The sequence below is a fragment of the Lepidochelys olivacea genome, assembly GCF_965140295.1.
Source record: "Lepidochelys olivacea isolate rLepOli2 genome assembly, chromosome: 5".
NCBI lineage: Eukaryota > Metazoa > Chordata > Testudines > Cheloniidae > Lepidochelys > Lepidochelys olivacea.
The window spans coordinates 22,687,194-22,702,860 of NC_140415.1; the positions used below are offsets into that span (position 1 = coordinate 22,687,194).

The 15,667-nt window shown below is 41.7% G+C and overlaps 1 protein-coding gene across 1 annotated transcript in view; it reads right to left on the reverse strand.

The window, feature by feature from the left end:
• CCBE1 (collagen and calcium binding EGF domains 1) overlaps positions 1 to 15,667 on the reverse strand; it is a 228,529-nt gene that overhangs the window by 4,613 nt on the left and 208,249 nt on the right. The window lies entirely within an intron of this gene.

The following is a 15,667-nucleotide window of genomic DNA, read 5'->3' on the forward strand; positions in this document are numbered from 1 at the left end:
TCCATGGACTTCAACTGAGCGACAATAATTTACACAAATTGAGGATCTGGCCCTCACATTTTACAAGGCCAAATACTAGTAAGTTAGTTTCACCCAGCTTCCATTCCCTGAGGTCAGACACAGAATATGGCATATTGAAAAGTATTTGCTAGAACATAAGATTTAGAAGTTTGATGTGGTAATTTGACACTCTGATATCAGGGGAGAGAGTAAAAGCACTTGTCCTTGAGGAAAATGGCAGATGTTATTCCCCATCTATCAATAACATTCTTCAGATAATTTATCCTTTCATTTAAGATTTGTTTATGCATAGGAAGGTAAAATGAATTATCAGCTATTTCAGTGTAGGGTTGTTTATTTCATAAGATATCAAATATATTATTACCTAGATGATAGATTAGTTAGCCCATTAAAGCTAAAAGAGCCATGTTAAAATTCCACAGCTACATTATAATCTTTTAACCTTTATTAGCCAAGGTCATCTTCATGTCAGTATCAGGCACTGGGTCATCTGATCTTTTCTTAGAGCCTGTTCAATCCAGCGAGACACCGAAGTGCCTTTTCCAACGTCCTCAGCTCTCAATTGCTGGTGCTCAGTATTTTGCAAGACAGCACTTTGTATTTCACAGGATCATGCTCTGGGGCATCCTTATCAGAGCTAGAACAGTTTTCCAGCCACAAAAAATAAAACCTATGGAGTAGCATATACTGTACTGTGTATTTGAGATGCGACATCCACCTGCGAGGAAGTAAGAATTCTGACTTGACAGGCCTCATTCTTCAGTGAAGCCTATGCTAAATCACTCTCCAAAGAATATTAAAATCCTCACCAAAGACATTGTTGAGATCTTTACTAATTACTGATAGTTACATTGTTGTTTTAGCAGTGTCAGTCCCTGGATATTAGAGAGACAAGGTAGGTGAGGTAATATCTTTTATTGGACCAACTTTTGTTGGTGAGAGAGACAAGCTTTTGAGTCACATGGAACTGAAGAGCTCTGAGTGGCTCAAAAGCTTGTCTCTCTCACCAACAGAAGTCAGTCCAATTAAAGATGTTACCTTGCCCACTTTGACTCTTTGATAGTTACAATGACGAACACAGCAAGATAGATGCATTTGAGGCCCAGTTATCATTGGAGTCTCAAGCTAGCCTGTTTGGAGCATTTTTCTGACACTAAAATTCTCAAAAGCAGGCAATGTGTTGTAATATGTGAAAATTCTACCACTGGTTATGCCCGTTTGGGGCACTAATATGTGCATGCAGATTTCAGTGCACAGAGAGATGGAGAGAGGTTGGGGTCTGAAATATTAGGCCTTTTATGCTCTTTGCTGCGTGCTTTTTATGAATGTTGCATCATTTCTTTTGTGTTTTCCATTGTATGCTTACGTGCCATCATTCAACTTATTCTTATTCTATTCTAAACTTTTTAAAAAGGGAAAAATAAGGCCAGAGGACTTAGCAGAAGGCACCACGTCTGCCATGATTTAGCTTTTATAGACAATAACCATTCCTGGATCCCAGGACACAGTACACACCCTGATCAGAACCAACTACATCTTTACATGTAAAGTTCATTCCTCCCAGCTCCAATATTGACCTCAGTTTTGTACAACTGCACAAAAAGGGGAGCCAGGAAGAAGGTACAAGGAACCTGCCAGACTTTCAGTAGGAAATCATCTTTCTTGCACTCGCTATGTTTTCTAAGCCTTCCCTAATACCTTTGAGTTATTTTCTTTGGCATCAGAGAGTTTCTCTTTCAATAATTGCCGGGCTTGTGTTACAATACTCCTTGGTCACTTTCTCTTTACATCATCCCTAGTACCTTTCCCTTCTTCATGAGCTTTGTAAATAGGCTTCACTGCCCTTCGAGAGGGCTTAATTATTTAACATTAGCCCAAGTGAATTTGTGCTGAACTAGTACTTCCATAGTGATCAACATGAGGAGGTACCAGTGTCCTACCTCAATGGATGGAGCAGCAGGAGGGGGACAGAAAGAAGACAGAAGAGGAAAGGAACAGAGGTGTGTCTTCACCTCTCTCTTGCTGTCTTTCCCCAAGGACCTTGCTGGTGGTTAGTAAATTACTTTTATGCACCAGTTTTTACCTGCTAATACACCTCACATATGCTTTGGTGGGACAGGGCCCAATCATTTACACAAGGCCCGATTCAAAAGACTCCCATGGATTTCATTGGACTTTGTTTGAGTCAGGTCCATAGAGAGAGGGTACCCGAAACCTTGCTGCGGTTGTGGGAACTGAAAAATGCTCTTGTCATGGGGCAAGTGCAGTACTACTAATAAATAGCACTTTGCCTTTATATGGTGACTTTCATTCCAGGACCTCCATGCACCGTACAAACACTTGGTGAGATAGCGTATGTATCAGTATCCCCAATTTACAGCTAATGATACTGTGGTCCAGAGAGATGAAGCAGCTTGGCCAAGGTCACCCAGCAAATTCATGGCAGAACCCAGATCTCCTGCCTTCCTCCCCATCCCTGTGCCTTAACTGTAAGATCATCTCATTCCCCTTCAGAAAATGACAATCATTCCAGGTTAAAGTGTCACGTAATCCACCACGCTCATTAGCCCTTAGGGGATATGAAGCGCAGGTACTGACATTGACTGAAGTAAACTGGGGAGTACAGCACACATCTAAAGATTACAGCTCAGATGTGGGAAATGTACAGCGGCAGCCCAGTGTTGCACAGTGTGTGATTTTCCACCCCATGTTACATTGACTTGTGGTAACCAGAAGCTATTATTGCTATGGGAAACAAAGGAAAACAGAAGGATCTTGGGAGAACACAAGCAGGTTAGCCGTAAACAATGGGGAGAACAGAGATCACTGCAACTGTGAGCTACAGAACAAACATGTCTGGAAAGCACTTCAAAATTTGTAGCTGCATAACACATAAGAGTGCAATGAGCTTAGATTTGGACAGGTATTAGATCAAGAGGCAGACAGCAGGTTTCTCAGCTCTCTTTGTTTTGTGGCTGTACCGAGTAATGGGTTTTGCACAGTGTTTGCTAGTTGCCCTGTAACTGCAGCAACCAAATAACCCACATTTAGAGGAGTTAATTGTAACTTGTTCATAAGGAAGTTTCTTTTTCTGAGCTAGTAGGAAATCCTTAATTTTCATGACAATGGAAAGAAAAGCAAGTGCCCGGTACAAGATTCAAAAGCATCTTTAGGAAACTAACTCCCAATTTAGAATATGAATAGGGGCCACAAATTACCTGGGATAAACATTTAGCCAGTATTTGACTGCTTGCAAACTAATTGATTTTGCCAAGTGCACTTACATGAAAGACAAAAAAAGAGTCTTTAATGTTAGTTTCACTTCAGCATAAATGAAATATTTCTGAATTGTTTTAAAAATGGATGCTCGGTCCACGCAATCTGTTCATTATACATATTTTATATTTATAGTTTTTAAATTTTGTGTCATTTTTGTCTAATGTGGGAATACTTAAAAGAGAAGCTTTAAAGGAATCAGAGCATCACCTGAAGGTTCTATAACAAAATGAAGACACTTACCCCCTCAAACATCTATTTCCATGCAACTTGCAATATGTTGTTTGATTGTAATTTGCAACACACACTGCAACTAGCAGAAATTTCTTTCATAGTATGTGTGCTCAGGGTAAAAACAATACTAAACACTGCTGATTTCATTTGTCACAAACTTTTGCAATGACACCTTTGTGAACTTTCTTTGAAATTTTTTCATAAATATTGGTCTATGGCTAAGCTATAAGGATAGTATGCTTGGATGCTCTCCATCTGGGGAGTTCAGAGCACTTTAGAAACATTAGTTAAACTTCAAGACACATCCCTGAAGTGCAGTAAGTATTGTTTATATCCATTTTGCAGGTTGGATTAATAAAGCAGAGAGAGAAAGATCAAAAGGCCAATCCAATGTTAATTGGAATCCATAGAAAGACACCCCATTTTGGATCAGGTTCTAAATGAATTTCTCAAGAACACAATAGTACTAGAACCCAGCAGACCCCCTAATCTTTTGCTCTAATGCTAGATAGATTAATTTTTTAAAGATACCTTGTATAATAATACTGATAATAATATTTTGCATATATAGTTACAAATAAAATACCCACCAAAATTTTCAAAACTGGTTCCTTTGACAGGGATAAAGATTTTTTTTAGGTTTTTTTTCCAACAATTTTCAGGGATTTTTTTATCCAAACTTTTATTGAAAATGTTATCAACATGATTAGTGAATCTTTTAATCCAAAATTTGATCCAAATTTAATCCAAACCATTTCAAAAATGGCTTTGTAAAGATGAAAAATATTAAAATGATAACATTTCAATAAAAATACGAGATTTTTAAAAAAGAAAACTTTTTAAAAATATTTTCAAAAAGAAAGGCACACAAACGGCTTTTTGATTAAAATCTTTTCATCCAAAAAATTTCAACAGCTGTGGTTGTTGGCTTTGCTGTGGTCATGGACATATTTCATAGAAAGCGAATGACACAGATTCACTGATAACATGCCTGCTCAATATTTTTTTGATGTCAGTTGCAGACTTAGAATAACTAAGAGCATACTGACAGGTTTCAGAGTAACAGCTGTGTTAGTGTGTATTTGCAAAAAGAAAAGGAGTACTTGTGGCACCTTAGAGACTAACCAATTTATTTCATCCGATGAAGTGAGCTGTAGCTCACGAAAGCTTATGCTCAAATAAATTGGTTAGTCTCTAAGGTGCCACAAGTACTCCTTTTCTAAGAACATCCTGTTCTCTAAAGGGGAAAAGTTGTGTGTATCGTTAAATCCTCCAGAGGTTAACGCTTACTTCTCACTGACACACTTCCAGTCTTCCCACCATCATCTCACTTATAAGCAAAACCCCCACAAACGATTATGGACTATGCATATTTTGGGCCCAACCTTGCAGCAAATAGTTCATGCCAGTGACAATTACTCACCTGACGGAGCACTAGTCATGTTGACTGAAGGTTTTCTCTCTATCACCAGGTAAAAATACCTTCTTAAAACTCACATCTTCCACAATGTCTTCTAACAATGATTTCTCCAAGATAGCAATTCCAATTCAAATCAGACATGTCTGTGTGTTTTAATTGTCTTGCCTCTGACTGTTTTAGCACCCAACCTCCCCAGACAAGCTGTCCCAGAGAACTAGTAGAAACTCCTAGAAGTAAATGCTGTGGGATTGGCCTTTAAGATTATATGCTTATTGGGAAAGATACTATGTATTTTATACATTGATACAGCTCCAAATACACTGGTGGTTCTCTAGTATAATTTGTAACGTGGTAGTTCCCAGAGGTCCCCATCAGAACTGGGGCCTGTGCTAGGCTCTGTACAAAACACATAGAAGACCGTCCCTACCCCCAGGATTTTACAGCCTAAACAAATAAATACAGACTAGATGTGTGTTCAAGAACACAACTGCAGCTAAGGTTTACAACACATATGTAACACATCAGCAGCATCTACCAAAGCCATGTTGGCATACAGGAAAGTGAAGGCGGCCTAACTGAATGGACGTGGCAACAGCCCTAATTCAGGTAGATGAGAGGGGTCTATCAGCTTTGAGTGGTTTGCTTTGGAGGGTGCTTTTATGTAAGCCTATCAAGATAATAAAGAGCTTAGTGCATGTTTGCGGCATTTAAAGGGTAGCTGGCTATTTGTTCACATTTATTGCAGGTTGTGTCCTATCCTTTACAAAATTCAACTGCCCAAAGCTATTTATGTAAAACTCACCCCCAAGCCTGAAAACCCCCCATACTTCTTGATTTTTTTTTTTTTAATTTTTTGTTGCTAAACCCTCATTAACTCCACTCATGCTGTCTCACTCTGTCTGCCAGGGCTTAAGAAGTGCTTTTTTTAAAAAGCAACCAATTAGCACCTCATCAGCTCCAATTAGAGGAGACAAAAGCAGTGTAAAGATAACTCAATGAGAGGGGGTGGCACAACATCATGTAATCACTTAAGACAGCATTGAGCATTCACTGTGCTAACTGTGCTGGGCCTATTCACCTTTTTTTCTTCCCTTTAGATGCATTTAAGACTGTTTTGCTGGGAAGCCAGGCCTCCCAGGAGTCTCATAGTTCCCCATTCAGGGACTACCTGTTTACAGCTCACAGAGCAGAAGGACCTAAACAATCCTATATTGTACGCTTAGTGCTTTCTTAAACGTAGGCCTCAATAATGGCATGTTTTCAGTGGCTGGGCAGAATAAGTTAAAGGCTGGCTTTATACTCATTAAGTGTTCTAGCTGTACTGTCTTCTAATTACACGGGAGGGCAACAATATAGTTTTTTCAATGAGAGTTCTTTGGAGCAGTTAATTTGGTGCCTGTACTAAATGCCCCAAACATTAATTAGTGTGGAAGGAACCCTAATTTCCTTAGGAGCTTTCCTCTCCATTTACTCCCCTTGTTTTCACATAGGCTTGGATGAGCCTCTATAATGAAATTACCTCATTAATGCCTTTATTCTTGCACAGTAACTCATTCAAGATCTACCATTTAGCTTTAATTTAATGCTGTCAAAAGCAAAAGGTGCATTCACGGCTTTGATGAGTGAATTTTTTTCTCTCTAAAGGGTGGACAGATTTAAATTATTAAGATGGCAAGTAGTGAGTTATAATTGGATACAAGCAGCACTTCAGTGAATATTAAATGCTTTCAAAGCCTGGCCTATGTAGTCTGCTGACTATTAACTGTGTCCAGCAGGTTTTTCTGTGGTTTCTGAATTAACGGCATCTTAACTACTGTGACGCAAATTAAGTTTAATTTTTCTTTATAAAACCAGTGGCGATGCCTTTTATCCACATGACATTCAGTTCAGTTTTTCCCATTGTCCTAGCCTGACCTCATCACTTGCTACTACTGGGAATCTGGGGCTTCATCCTGTACTCCTTATGCACACACAAAACTCCCACAGTGCCTAATGGGAGACTTGCCCGAGTGAGGAGTACAGGATAGGGATGAATTGCAACTGCCACTTAGCTCTTGATGCTCCCTATAGGGTAACCAAAGCCAAATGAGATTTCAGGTAGAATCCACCTATCTGACACACAAACAAGCTTGCATTTCCTTTTTAAAAGTAATGATACTTAGCACTTATATAGAGGTTTTCATCCATAGAACTCAAACGACTTACAACTGCCTTCACCAAACAGGGGCACTCCACCAGAGGAGTAAATCACATCATGGAACAAGCCGCTACACTTACACTGAGAGAACCTGCTTTAATACAGAAAAAAAAAAGACAAAAAACCCCACAAACTGCACGCTCCTTGTTGTCACCTACCACCTCACACAAGAACTCATATGGGGTATCATGAAACAATTATAACTCATACTTGATGGGGCCTACATCCTAAAAGAAACCTTTCCCAAACCCCCTCTTCTGGCCTTCAAATAACCCCCCACCTTATCAAGCTCATCATCGGAGGCAAGCTCCCTGCACACGAGGACACACCAACTCAAAGCAGCACCAGACCCTGCCATAACACCAGACATAAAACCTGCAGACAGATCTCCACTGCTACAATGATCAACACTCCTCAGAACACACCTTTCAAGCTTAAGCTTATGCTCAAATAAATTGGTTAGCGAAAGCTTATGCTCAAATAAATTGATTAGTCTCTAAGGTGCCACCAGTACTCCTTTTCTTTTTGCGAATACAGACTAACACGGCTGCTACTCTGAAACCTTTCACGATCTGTGGGTCCTACACATATCTATCACAACATGTGGTATACCTCATCCAGTGCATTAAATGCCCCGGTAATAACGATGTGGGTGAAAGCAGACAAACACTATGCTCTCAAACTCACACAGGAAAATGGTAAAAGTTAAAAACACTGTATCACCCACGGATGAACACTTCACAAAACAATCACTCTATTTCTGACCTCTCAGTCCGTACACTCAAAGGAAACCTTCACAGAACCTAAAAATCATTACAACAATCTGTAACCTACTAGCCCCCTTTTTTTGTCCAGTGACTTCAGAGGTGTTAACTGCCCACTTCACTTTGAGTGGTCTCCTGCAACATGTGCTAATGCCTTTTCTTAACAATCTGTTCTACCTTGTATCTAGCTGTAACACTCTGAGGCCTGGTCTACACTGCAAAGTTAGGCTGACGTAAGCCACCTTGCATTGACATAGTTGTGCATGTGTCTACACTTGTATTTATTTCCCACCGATGTAAGTGCCCCATTACACCAACATCGTAACACCACCTCCCTGAGCAGTCTTGAGCCAGGGTCGATTTATAGAGGTCAGCGCAGCGCAAGTGTAGACACTGCATTACCTATGTCGACCCCAACAGTCCTCTGGAGGCTGTCCCACAATGCCTCACACTGACCGTGGTGGTCACAATTGTGAACTCCACTGCTGAGGGTTCATGTAGACCGGCAGCCAGCGGACCCCACGCCCAACTTTAAAATCCCTGCGATTTTTTGAAATGCCTGTCCCTGGTTGTCCAGCTCGGTGAGCACACCTCTATCTGGTCTCCATAAGTGTGTGCAACTGCCCATGCTGGCTGGATGCTCCAGACAAGCTCCGGCCTGGAGTAGACAGGAGATATAGGATCTCCTGGCCTGTGGGGAGAAGAGGCTTTGCAGGCACAACTCTGAACCAGTGATAGAAACATCAACATCTACAAGCAGATTGCCCAGGGAATGCAGGAAAAGGGATATGACAAGGATGAGCAGCACAGCCATGCGAAAGCCTAGGAACTATGGCAGGCATACCAGAAGGGCAGGGAGACCGACGGTTAATCCAGTGCCATCCGCAGACCTTCCACTTTTACAATGAGCTGCATGCTGTACTTCGTGGAGACTCTGCCTCCCCCCACCCACACAAACCACTGTGGATACCCCTGAGGAGCCTAAGTCACAGGCCTCTCTCGGGAACAGCGATGAGGAGGAGATGGACAAGAAAGAGGAGGCGGCATACTGGGGACAGGCGACTGAGTGAGGGGGTCCAGCTGTGCCACGAACCAGGACCTGGTTTTGACTCCACCTCAGTCCAGTCCATCCCAGCAGCCGAGCATGGGCAAGCCCAATGCTGGGGAAGGAGCCTTGGGCAAAGGTGTAAATACATTTTCCATTACACTGGTGGCACCCCCCCCAAACTGAGCAGGACACAGGTATTGACTGCCCATTAATTTACTTGTGCTAGAAGAGAGAGTAATACAACAAAGACAGGTAGAGTTGCTATCTGCTTTTCATTCCCCTCTAGAATGGGGTGTATGGGGGGGGGGGGCATGCGGAGCACTTTATTTATGGACAGAGCGATGTCTCTTGAATCCTGCAGAGAGATTCTGATGAAACTTCCATGGAGGTATTCTGCAATCCTCTCCCAAAGAAGCCTTACTTCGTCCTCTGCAGAGGACAGTTTCCCATGCCAGTTAATGATAACTTCACCAGGCACCATTGCTGTAAACAGTCTAGTAGCATACAGGCCTGTGCTCTCTGTGCCTTTGTTACTCTCTCAGGCATGTATCTTGGCATGAGATATCAGCTAAAACTACCACCACCTGGGGGAAATGGTGCAGTATTCAGTGCCATTGCCCTATGATCACAATTTCATGCAAACGAGCTGAGCGTGGCACTGGGAATCAGGTACTCCAAAGCAGAAGTGTCAATAAACTTGTTTAACACTTTCAGGGAGCAAGGGAAGGAAGGCAGCTCTGAATCTTGAGTTTCACATAAAAAGAAAAGGAGGACTTGTGGCACCTTAGAGACTAACAAATTTATCTGAGCATAAGCTTTCATGAGCTACAGCTCACTTCATCAGATGCATTCAGTAGAAAATACAGTGGGGAGATTTTATATACACAGAGAACATGAAACAATGGGTGTTACCATACACGCTGTAAGGAGAGTGATCAGGTAAGGTGAGCTATTACCAGCAAGGGTGGGGGGGACCTTTTGTAGTGATAATCAAGCTGGGCCATTTGCAGCAGTTGACAAGACAGTGTGAGGAACAGTAGGGGGAGGGAAGTAAACATGGGGAAATAGTTTTACTTTGTGTAATGACACATCCACTCCCGTTCTGTTCCTACTGTACTGACAATAGTACCTTTATGTGTTTTATCTGCAGACGCAGCCATGGCAGGCTTGAAGGGGACCCCTCCACACCTGAGGAATGACTCTCCCAGATAAGGATGAGGAAAAAAAGAGGACATGTTCTGTGAGATCCTGTAAGCCAATGCTGCATCAGACCTTGAACAGAGGGCCTGGAGGGTGAATATTGCGGACTGTTTGGAGAAGGAAAGCGTGGACAGGAGAAAGGTGCAGGAAACGGAGAGGGAGATGCTTCCTGTGCTTGCAATGGTCATGACAGTAGTGCAGATCTCTGCAAGCTCCAGGCTTCTGTCTGAGATGGCAGATAGCAACAAGTACCAGGCTGATTCATTGGAAATAGGTGCAAAAATTATGGGATAAAGATAACATTATGGGATGTACAACACTGAATTATGGGAAGGTGATCCTTTTCTCCTGGTCACCACTGTACGAGTCGTTTCTGCCCCACCGTGATTGGCCAAAACTAGCCAAAAGACAGTGCGCTGGATGGTGGCAGGTTGGATACTGGGATACCTACCCATGGTGCACCACACTCTGCATTGACACAAGCACTCCTGGTGAGTTCACACACCGCCAACACAAGGAGCCATGTATGCACACGCATAAACGATATAGTAACTTTGGCAGTTATATGCTGATGTACCTTGGGTCAGCAAAACTTTGTAATGTAGCCATGGCCCGTGTACCTTTCCCAGACCTGAAGAAGAGCTCTGTGTAAGTGCCAAAACTTGTCTCTTTTGCTCCAATAAAAGATATTACCTCACCCGCCTTGTCTCCATCATATCCTGGGACCAACACAACTACAACAACACTGCAAGCAAAAACCTTTGTCAGTTTCACCAATCACAAGCTTCAGAAAAAATCCTGATCATGACAAGGAAATGATGTACTTAAAGGTGTTATGTGCACAGAAACGAGTGAAGTCCAGGGATGTTTCGCATTATATTTTATCTGTGTGAAGTGTATGCTCTGAAATGGTGCTAGACTGGCATGCCTGGAGACTGAAGGCCTGTATTTATCCACAGGCAAGTTGTAGCATGGGTAGTGGCAATGCAAGCGGCCCTGCCAATGCGTTTCAACTCTGTCCTGGAGGCATCGGTCCTATGCATAAAAGGATAGTTGAGGATCCATGTGACAATAATGTTTCCTTTTTATTTATTTATTTTTTATTATTATTAGTGGCTTGATCCCAAGCCCACTGCCTTTAATGGAAAGACTCCCATTAACTCCACAGGGCTTTGGATCAGGCCCTTGTTCATTAATTTGCTATTAATTGTTTGATGTTTATATGCTGCTTAGAAGATGTGAAATGCTGTATTTCCTAAGAGCTGAGTCGTACAGTTTTATTTTCTCCCGGGAAAGAAGGCACAAGAAGATTTGCTCAACAGGAAATCTTTGGTTTTGTTATATAAAAATAATAATTGAGTTTAATTAACAGAGGACCATACAGAATGGGCTGTTTTTTGCAATTTTTTTGTCTTCATATTATTTGCAGGTGCAAGTTAGGTAATTTGCAATACCCGAATACTTGATTTCGGAGAGAAACAGTAGTGACAATAAACTTTGTCTACAGTTAAGTGTGGATGCAAAGTCACATGCTCATTCATGTGTGTCAACAATTTGTGGTCACAGAAACTGAGGGAAGATTTCAGAAATCTGGTCCTTGATCTTTAATCCATTGCTCATCTTCCCTCTTTTCTTCCTTTCTAAATGATCTAAGATACTTTAAATGGAGGAATATTTACTTTGATGCTTTAGTGCTTAACCTGGCTCAACACCATTCCCCCTGCCTCTGGCTGAATATTGTCAAAATTGCATACAGAAGAGATCATAATGGGAAATAGAGAGGTAATACCTTATCCTATGCTAATCATTACCTACTGGGACCCCCCAGGCACCCAAATTGCGTAATGGTCGTCTGGTTACTATCCTTGAAATCTGGCCCATTACAAGGGCTTGCCTGTTATTTCTGGGGGGAGATAAGGGGAATGAGGTAGAGGAAATGGGATTTGAGGGCCAGGAGCTTTTTATTTCCTGTCTTTGTTACAGATTTTTCTCAATTTGGTTTGTTTTTTTTAAATGGCTCCTTTAAGCCACATATCTGTGCTCTCTGATGTGCACTGGGGCGGGGGGCACTAATTAGGGGCTCAGCTCTCTTCTAGCCCTTTTCAGTGTTGCAGGCTTCCTCTCCAGAGCTCCTCATTGATAGATTGAGTGCCACTGGAGAGAGGACAACTTGAATGTCCGCAAGGGCTTGCACAGCATCATGCTGGCTGCACATTGAAATACTGCACAGTACATTACCAGGAGCCACTCAACCCAAGGAAAACCATCTGGCAAAGGAGTTCATCTCAGCTGGATGTTCACAACACATGAGAGTCCCTGAGCATGTTCAGATATGAACTCTTATAGCATGGTGCTGAGTAGGGCATTAAATCCCTATTTAGAAGGTATGTACCAATTTTCCAGTAGACCTCCAAGCACTGTATTATTGACTAGCTAGCAAATGAAAGTTACCTTTAAAAAAACCCAAAAAGTGTTGCTGTAGGGAAGTCTTTGGGAATTTGGGGAGGGAGGAGTCAAAATCTGAAAGGCCATTAAGGTCTACAGATTGGATTAATGTCCAACACTATATTCAAAGTTGAATGTAAAAACAATGCAATGAAACCGAGGTAAAGAAAATAGCTTGTTGAAAATGTGGCTGCCCATTTCCTCCAAAGGTTAGGCACACACAAACAAATCAGGCCCTCCACTGGTTCCTGGTTCAAAGCCTTGGTCCTGATCTTCAAATCCCTTGGTGGAACAAGTGCAGCTACATTAGAGGCTGCATCTCCACCTACGTATCACCACCACAGTTGCACTCCTCTGGGACAATGCAGATCACAGAGCCCAGTGTGAAGAATGTAGGTAAGAGCTAGGGGCAAGCCATTCTCATTTGAATGCACTGGCTGCAGAACAAACTTCCAGAAGAGCGGAGTCTTATCCAGTTTGAGCACATGTAGGTCATGCTGTAAAATCTTCCGCTTTGCTAAAGCCTTTCTAACATAAGCCGATGGTGTTCACAGCAACAACCCTTCCACCAGCACCCATTCTCTCCCCCTCCAAAATCCCCCAAAAAACAAAAGAAACAAAAAAACCCACTCTCCTGCAAGAAGAGCCAAGAACTCCGTGAAGTCCATCGGGGCCCTTGTTATACCAGGCACTCAGATACTATGGCGATGGTTGCCAGTACAAAACAGTAAGAGGAAGAAACAGAGCAGTGGGGTCAGAAATATAAGAAATGTTATCCTATAAATTAAGAAATGCACCCCTCTTAAAACTTTTGGATTTGGTCAACTAACTAGCTTTCGCTACAAGGGCTATTCCTTTGTCCAAACTACCCTAGCCAGCTGAAAAAGGTGAATTGTCCAAGGAGCCTGATGAAGGTACCTATCAGGTAACCCATCTGTAAATATGGCTCCATCATCCAAAGGGGAGTATTTAAATTTGCAGTGGAGATGAGGGCCTTGTTTACTAAAAGAGGAAATAGTTTGATGTAGGTCCAGTGGCAACACTGAAGGGAAGTAAATTGTGTGTGTGAGAATGATTTGATGGAAAACTTAGTTTCTGATGATTGATGATCCTGAGCTTCAACGTACCAAATCATGCAACTCTCATGACAATGTAAAGGCTCACAGTTTACATATTTTGAGAAGTGATTACTCCTGGACTAGGACAGGGGGTTGAGATGATGACAGAGCAGTAGATCTAAACTTCTTCTTCTTATGTGGCATCTCTATTACTGAAGGTTTGCAGTCACGGTAGCCCATTCTGTATGGTCCTCTGTTAATCTCTATGTGGATAAATAGTCTTTTTGATCCACACAGGATACCACATCGCCCATCCCAAATTTTTTTTTCTGCCTGTGTTCTTCTGCCATCAATCTTCCTGAAAGGGCCTGTAAGCATGCATCGCTCACTGAACCTCTTTAGAACATGTCCTGCAAATAGATTCTTTTCTTTCCCCGTACAATCTGTCACAAGCATTTGCCAAGTTCTAATAATCTCCAATACTTTGTAGTGGGTTATATGATCTATGATATTTTCAGAATTCTTCTGTAACACCATAAATGAAAGGATTGTAATTTCTTTATTATTGACTGTTCTTTTATGATCAGTTATGTCCATGTTTCACAGCCATAATTTAGCACAGAGCAAATGTAAGTTTTTAAGAGTTGGAATCTTGTCGTCAGATTTATGTCCCTTTTCCTCAGATGTTTATTCTTCCAGAATGTCTCTTTCGCTCTTGCTATTTTGATGCTGACATCAGTTTCCAATTTTCCATCTTCTGTAATGATGCTTCCTGAGTAGCAAGCCCTAAGTTACTGTGAGAAAAAGAGAAACAGGAAGAGAGGAATAACTCAAACAAATAAAAGCACATACAAATGACATTTTTGAGGAAATGTAAGATTATGAGGATGAAAAAGTGGGCAGATTTTTAAAATGAGGAAGAAAATGGTGAATAACCAGGCTGAAGTAAAAATTGCAGAATCAAGGTATTGAGCAGACCTCACTAAGGGAACAAATAGAGGGAGTAAGGAAAAGATGTAAGTAGCAGTGAGGCACCATAGTGCTAGCAGAAATACAGTTTGCAGACATGACCCTGGGTCTCATGTCGGCATCTCATAGCTGGTACTGTAGGATAGAAAACATCATGGATAGATGAAAACCGAGCAAAAGCTGCAGTTGATCCAGTACTGTTGGACTGTAGCAGAACAAACATATTGGGAAGTAAACCAGTTTTGAGGAATTATGAGCTGTTTGGAGCTGGCGCTATTGTTTTGTACATTACCTCGCACAGTGGCATTCTGGGCCATGATTGGGTCTCCTAGGTGCTACAGTAAGACAAATATATAAACGAAGCTAACTAACTAAAATAAATAACAAAAGAATAGGATGCACTCTAAAGAGCAGGACTTTGCAAACAATTTCCCCCAGAACAATACCTTGACCAGCCTTCGGGATGGGTAGACAGTAGCAAATTGGAAAGTTGGCCAAAAAAAACCCAAACAATCAATGCCGCCGATCATGGAAAAGTTTTAGATTTGTAAGGCAATAAGAGTCATTTTAAAGGTAATGTAGCCCATATAGGGGAGACAGGCAGTGTACTAGTGCCCCCTTCTGTTCATGGAGAGCCTCAAATGAAGAGGCAAAGCAGTAAGGAGACCATACGCTGGGGAGGGGGAAAATAAGCGCATGAGAATGCGAAGGGTAGCTTTACAGAGGCAATCAGAGGAGAAAGTGACAAGTATAAGAGTGGATGAAGAAACAAGGAGGACATATTACCAACAGTGACACTGATCATGTAAAGGCCTTGAGGAATTAGAAGAAGAACATAAAGAGGAAAATCGGGTTCAATACACAAAAATGTTAGATGCAGTTCATCTGAATGGAAATGTTAAAGGTCAGATGCAAAATGAATGGAAAAGAAAACAGGGACCATAAAAGCCTGTGCAGGGATGATTTCGGTGTCTTGGACTTACCTGAAATATGGCTGGGAAGCAAGATATCAGAGAATGTATATATTGGGGATAT